This window comes from Gossypium hirsutum, chromosome A06 (assembly GCF_007990345.1).
Source record: "Gossypium hirsutum isolate 1008001.06 chromosome A06, Gossypium_hirsutum_v2.1, whole genome shotgun sequence".
Taxonomy (NCBI): domain Eukaryota; kingdom Viridiplantae; phylum Streptophyta; class Magnoliopsida; order Malvales; family Malvaceae; genus Gossypium; species Gossypium hirsutum.
Genome location: NC_053429.1, coordinates 62455021 through 62462451, shown reverse-complemented (window position 1 = coordinate 62462451; position 7431 = coordinate 62455021). Strand labels below are relative to the sequence as shown.

General features: G+C 34.5%; 1 non-coding gene across 1 annotated transcript; it reads left to right on the top strand.

Annotated features, from left to right (window-relative positions):
* The first annotated feature begins 2905 nt into the window (after positions 1-2905).
* Positions 2906-3012, top strand: LOC121231163 (small nucleolar RNA R71). The gene has a single exon (XR_005929230.1). It is a non-coding gene; the product is annotated as a small nucleolar RNA R71 (small nucleolar RNA).
* Positions 3013-7431: the final 4419 nt, after the last annotated feature.

The following is a 7431-nucleotide window of genomic DNA, read 5'->3' as shown; positions in this document are numbered from 1 at the left end:
TTAAGCAAAAATGAGTAAAACGGCTTAATCGGTAAAAGTTGTTATTGTTCATAACTATGTGTTAGAGTGATAATTTGATGTTTCCATAGAAAAGAAAAATGATCAGCATGTCATCAAACATAAGAATAAGGGATGAAGTTTAATTCCCGAGCCTAGGGACAAAAGTGTAAATATGCAAAAGTTTAGGGGTAAAATTGTAATTTTGCCAAAGTTTGAGTTAAGGACTGTTTTGAATATTACATTAATTAAATAAGTAAAATATGATGTTTTAGATCTCAGAAAACCAGATTTGAACCTAAAATGGGAGAAAAATTGAAAATCGGGAAAGTTGGTAAAATGGCTGTTTTAGTATCGAGGTAAGTTCATATGTATAATAAGCATTAATTTATGCATGTTTCAATGTAAAATTGATATATTTACTATGATTACCGAGGTGTTGAAAGTAAGTATAATTATGATGATTTAAATGTTCAATATTAATTCGACATGGAAATGAGAAAGTATGTAAGTTTGTATGTAAATAATACATTATTTTTATTATGTTTTTATATTTCAGCATATTTTATGTATTGTAGCTGATTTTTGAATCATAATTGACTATTGGAAGTATGGAATCAAGTATTAGAAAGAGAGAGAAATCCCGGTTGAACCTTCGGAAAGATTGGATGATACAGATGGTATGTAGCTAGGTCACATGTATAGTGCTGAGTGCACATCATGTGTACAAGAGAGCTACAAGACATTATGATGTAGCTAGATTGCATGGATGATACTATGTGTACACCATGTAGACAAGAGAAATACGGGATATATGTAGCTAGGTCGCATGCGTGGTTCCAGGTGAAGGACACCATGTAGACAAGAGAGCTACGAGATAAACTGGCTAGGTCACATGAGTGGTACTAAGTGTTCACCATGTGTACAAGAGAGCCAAAATTATGTGTACAATCGAGCTAGGTCACATGAGTGGTGCTAAGTGAAGGCCACTATGTGTGCAAGAGAGCTTCGATTTTAAAGGTGGGCTGTGTGCGATACCATCGCGTATCTGTTATTATTCCGAAGCGTTCAACTAGGAAATTGATTAAATGAAATTTTGTATGACTTTGTGATGATAAGTGTAAGTATATACGTGTGTACCTTATGAGCTATATGCTCGATATGTGATTGGAAATTTGGAAATATTGTTATGGGTAAGTGATGAATACAATTGAAGTGTGAAAGATCAAAATTGACAATAAAACTGTTCTGGATAGTTACAGTGAGGTGAATATAAAAATTTACCAAAAATAGTAGAAATTGAATCAGAGACTGAATGAGATATCAAATTAGAGCTTAATGAGTCTATTTTCATACAATAGAAACAAAGCAAGCAAAGGAATTCTATACTATGAGATATTTAAGTTTTTGAGAGACTGGTTCAGAATGACTACGTGATCCCCTATTCTGACTTGGAAAAATCATTAAACATTTTACAAAAATAATTAGGGGATATAATTTATATGATTGAAATCATTAATGAGTATAGTTTCAAATGAAATAAATGAGAACATCCTTTGAATTCTGTACGAGGATAAAATTGATTCGCAGTGAAGAGTGGTCAGAATAGTTGAGCAGTGAAACAGGGGTAACTTCAATGAATAAAATGTACTAATTGGCTAGACCAAAAATTCTGAAAATTTTATGGTAAGAATATAATTAAATCTAGTTTCAAGAAAAATTAACGTTTTGTAACTTGGAGTTCTGTAGCTTCAGAAATAAATAATATAACTGCTGGTACTCTGCTAGATAGTTTATTTTGAACCTGTTTATGATTGTAATAGTGAAAGTATGTGTGTTTGTGATGGTAATATTCTGGGAACATATTGTGACTTTGTTTAAAGTATGATAATGTATTGTTTATTAATATTTACATACTTACTTACTAAGCTATAATGCTTATTCTCTTCCGTTCCTTTTTCCTATAGTGTCGCAGATGTTAACTCGAGTTGGAGGTCGCCGGAGGTTAAATCACACTATCAAACTATTGATCGATATATAAAGGTTTTAAAGTATTTTTAAGTCTTTGGCATGTATGGAGACTCATTTAATTGTTATTAAGTTGCTAGGAATTGGCCTAAAATACTGACCTATGTTAATTGAAGGTCTCTATTGTATAAAGTCATTTAAGGTAGATAGTCTTGATTATGTTATTAATTAAATGATGCAATTTATGAATGTGCATGCTTGCCTATGTGTGTGGTTGAATTAAAGCATGATATAGGCCTTGTAAGCTCTTTTTAAGGGACAGCTTGAATGTGTTTGAAAAAGTTTTAAATTAGAGTGAAATTATGAATCAGTTTTTATACAATGATTAGTGATTAAGTCCGGTAATGTCTCGTACCCTGTTCCAGCGTCGAACACGGGTAAGGGGTGTTACAGTTGTGGTCTTTGATTTCCTTGACCACCCCACGAGAAATTGGGATGGTTCTTCCAGCTTGCATTATAAGTGTTACTATATGGGTTATTTTGGGATCTATTGTTATTGTTACCCATATATTGGACTTGTTCCTCCTTGATGCTAGGGTTGAAGGGTTGATACTCTTTGCATGCTCCTCCTCCATTCATCTCGCACCTCATTACTAGATGTACCTGAGTAGAACCAAGTAAACCATCAATCTTTTTATTTAGAAGTTCTACCTGGTTTGACAGCATAGTGACCGAATTGACGTTATAAACGCCCACTATTTTAGTTGGCTTAGTCCTCATGACTTGCCACTGATAGTTATTCAGTGACATCTCTTCAATAAACTCGTAAGCATTTTTAGGTGTTTTATTATTTATGGTTCCACCAGCAGTTGCGTCAACCATTTGTCGAGTCGAAGGATTCAGACCATTATGGAATGTTTGAACCTGTAGCCAAAGCGGTAACCCATGATAAGGGCACCTTCTCAGTAAGTCCTTGTATCTCTCCCATGCATCGTAAAGAGTTTCTAAGTCCATCTACACAAACGAAGAGATATCATTACATAATTTGGCCGTTTTAGCCTGCGAAAAATATTTTAATAGAAATTTTTCGATCATTTGTTCCCAAATAGTGATTGACCCTCGTGGTAACAAGTTTAACCATTATTTAGCTTTGTTTCTCAATGAAAAAGGAATAATCGAAGACGAATGGCATCGTAAAAAACGCCATTAATTTTAAATGTATCGTAGAATTCCAGGAAATTTGCTAAGTGAGTGTTCGGATCCTCATTCTGCAAACCATCAAACTGAACAAATTGTTGTATCATTTGAATTGTGTTAGGTTTTAGTTCAAAATTATTTGCAGCAATAGCAGGCCTAACTATACTTGACTTAGTTCATGTTAAAGTAGGTTTAGCATAATCATACATAGTACGAGGAGCAGGATTTTGATTTGCTAGTTCAACGTGTATCGCAGGAGGTAGCTGATTGTCTTGGTTTTCAGCCATCTCTTCGGTTGGGGTTTGAGTATTGTGCTCTTGCTCGTTCTCTGTGTATCTTAAGCTTCGCCTTATTTCTCTTTGGTTTCTGTGAACTGTGCGATCGATTTCTTTGTCAAAAAGTAGTGGTCCTGATAGGTTTCTTCTAGTCATAAACTATAAAAACCTGCCAAGAGAAAGAAAAAGTAAATTAATAAATAATAATAATAATAAAATTAAAATTAAATTGCAAGAAAAATAAATGGCTAAAGTAATAAAAATTGAGCATTCCTAATATCTATGTTCCAGGCCAACGGCGCCAAAAACTTGATCGCGATTTTCATGTGACAGGTTTTAAATATTTATAAAGAATCGTTCTTGAAACTAACTATTATCACGATGTAGGCAAGTGTACCTATCGAACAGTAGCACAGTTTTAGCAAGACCAGATTGTCGAACCCAAAGGAACTAAAAGTAGTAGTAGTGACTGTCTTTTTATTATCTAGCTTAAGAATAAGGGGTTTTGTTTTAACTAACTAATTATCTAAACTAAGAATTCGCAGAAAGTAGAATTGGGGGATTACTTTTGGAAAACGATTGAATTAAGACAATACCTAAGGAAAAATCCACCTAGACTTTACTTGTTATTTTGGCTCCGAATCGGACGATTTATTCATTTAACTTGTCCTGTAGAGATCCCTAAGTTATGTTATTATCCCTATTCAGGACTAATAACATCTAATCCCTAAATTCAATAATTAAGAATTTTCTCTCATTAACACCCTAAGGTTGCATTAACTCGATCCATGGATCCCCTTATTAGGTTTCACCCTAATCCGGCAAAATCTTGTCACCCTATGTTTAGGCGCGCAATCAACTCCACTTAATTATGACAAATGTACTCTTAGAAAGGGTCTATTCCTCCTCTGTACAAGAGCTTTTATTTCGCCTCTGTATAACAGCTTATCTTGAAGCAGTATCCTAGGATATCAAAACAAGAATTAAGAACACATAATTAAGAACAAGTTAAATATTTATCATACAATTCATAAAATAATAACAAGATTTGTCTTAGGTTTCATTCCCCTTAGGTATTTAGGGGATTTAGTTCATAACTAAAAAGGAAAACATCTCAGAAGAATAATGAATACAAAACATAAAGAAAACCCAAAACTCCTGAAGGGAAATTGAGGGGAGATATTCAGTCTTGATGGTGACTTCGGCTTCTAAGATGGATCAATCGGCTTCTCTTGAGCAGTTCCCTGCCTCTTTCTCTCTGTGCCCCTTTTCTTCTTTCTTTAGGGCGTATTTACAGGCTTTAGAATGCCTAAAAGCCCTCAAAATTAGCCTTTTCCAAATTGGACTCAACTTGGGCTCGGCAGTGACATGCCCGTTTGCGATTACTTCAGGCCGTGGTCAAGCCTGTTAAATAGGCATGGACTTGTGGTCTACCCGTGTGAGTCGTGCTTCGATTCTGCCAAATTGACACGGCCATGTGGTCTGCCCATGTGAGGAAGTCTAGGCCGTGTTATTTCGTACTTTGGCCCATTTTCTTAGTTTTTGGCTCGTTTCTCGTTCTTTTCGCTCTCCTATGCTCACCTAAGTATAAAACATGAAATTAAGGCATTAGGAGCATCGAATTCACCAATTCTAAGGAAAAATCATCCATAAAATGCGTTAAGCATGGGGCAAAAATTTGTATAAATTACGGTTTATCAACAACCAAGAGAAATTTACATCAAATTTATTTAATAATAATCAATATTAGCCAACATTAATTGCCTATACAAAATAACTATCACCTTTACCATATGAGCCAACACTTGTGGCTAAATTAACAAGACACTAGATAAAACATTCAAGTCTCTACACATGCCACAATCAAAACATTTAAACTAGTTATACAAAAAGCTTCAGGTGATAGTGTGATCGATGCCTCTGACTTCCCTTGATCCCTGATGCTAGCTTGGTGACACTAAAGGAAAATGGAAAGGAGAGGGAGTAAGCATAAAGCTTAGTAACTTTCATATAAATAAGTAACAACATCAATCATGCATATTATAGATCAACACAACATTCTCTAGTGAACATGGTTAAATATCACTACATGCTTATATATCACAAGTATAACCCAAAGATTTCAATATCGTCCCAAAATCATTTCATAGCTAGTACTTACTCATGTCATTCTTACCATCATTGCAACATAATTAGATTCATATCTCATGAATTTAGAATAAGAACCTGTACCACTCACGACATGATTATATAGTTCCATACCATTATCATAAGCTTTAAAATAACCTGTGAAACCATTTGGAATACAAAAGGATATCTGACAAGCTTTACACAAAAGAGTGAATTGTCGATGCCATGTTCCAAACATGGTCTTACATTGGCTCACATGTCGAGGTCGATGCCATGTCCCAGACATGGTCTTACTCTAGCTCTCATCTCAATGCTGATGCCATGTCCTAAACATGGTCTTACACTGGCTCTCACAACATCGTCGATGCCATATTCCAAACATGGTCTTACACTGGCTCTCATGATGTGGCTAATGCCATGTCCCAGACATGATCTTACATTAGCACACATATCAATACTGATGCCATGTCCCAGATATGGTCTTACACTGGCATACATATCAATGTCGATGCCATGTCCCAGACATGGTCTTACACTGGCATACATATCAATGCTGATGCCATGTCCCAGACATGGTCTTACACTGGCACATGTGTCACCCAAATGTCATGGCATGGATATTCAATCTATTCCTAGGTTCAATCGTGATTGTACTACATTAAATTTCTTCATGCATTATTCATAGGCAATTTCAACCATATTACACAAAATTAATCATTCAACACATAATAACGATAGCGTTGCCTTACTTACGTACAACTTACCCCGTATACAAAAAGTCGACAACTAATTAGCTTTAGTCTACTAGCTTGGCCTTCCCTGGTCTAGGCCCGGATTTTGTATTTCTTGATCTAAAATAAAAAAAATTCACGTATTTAATTATCATATTAATCAATACATTTCATAATTCATATTTTGGAAAAATGACCACTTTGCCTCTAAGCTTTCACAAAACTACTATTTTACCCTTAGGCTCGTAAATCAATTTTTATCAAATTTTCTCACTAACCAAGCCTAGCCAAATTCTTTTTATACTAGAAGCAGCCCACAATTCCCATTATTTCACAGATTTATCACATAATTTATAACTTATGTAAAATGGTCCTTACTTAGGGTTTTCATGAAAGCTACTTCACAAAAGTTGTTTGTTTGACAACCATGATTCATTTTCTTTCATAAAATTTTAGAAATCAACATGATTGCTATCATGGAAAAACCCTAGACTTTCAACCATTTTGCAAAATGGCATCATTAGCTAGATTATGCTACAATGGTCCCAAAAGTACAAAAAAAATCAAGAAAAGCCATCAAAATCACTTACTAATGAGAGAACTTAATGGCTGAAAATTTCAGTCTTCAAAAACCCCTTTCTTGCTGAAATTTTCGGTGGAGAAGAGAAGAAGAGAAAAAAGAAGATAGCTAGCCTTTAGGTTTATTATTTATTTATCAATTAAGTCACCTACCCTTTGACCATCCATGAATTAAGGCTCCATGTCCAGCCACTAACATTTTATTGGTCTATTTACTCAATAAGGACCTCTACTTTAATGCTCCATAGCTATTTGACACCTTTAGTTAGTAGAACAAAACTTTCAAACTTATAGCGATTTAGTTCTTTTTCACAATTAGGCATGCAATTGCTCAAATTATTTCACCAAAATTTTCATGCACTCATATAATCATTCTATAACACATAAAATAATATATATAAATAATTTCTCTGACCTTGGTTTAGTGGTTCCAAAATCACTATTCTGACTAGACCCAAAATCAGGCTGTTAGACTTCGTATGTTAAACAAACCTATAAACTTTGAACCAATTTTCTGAGATAGAAGACTACTAGGAATGGAGGTATAAAATATA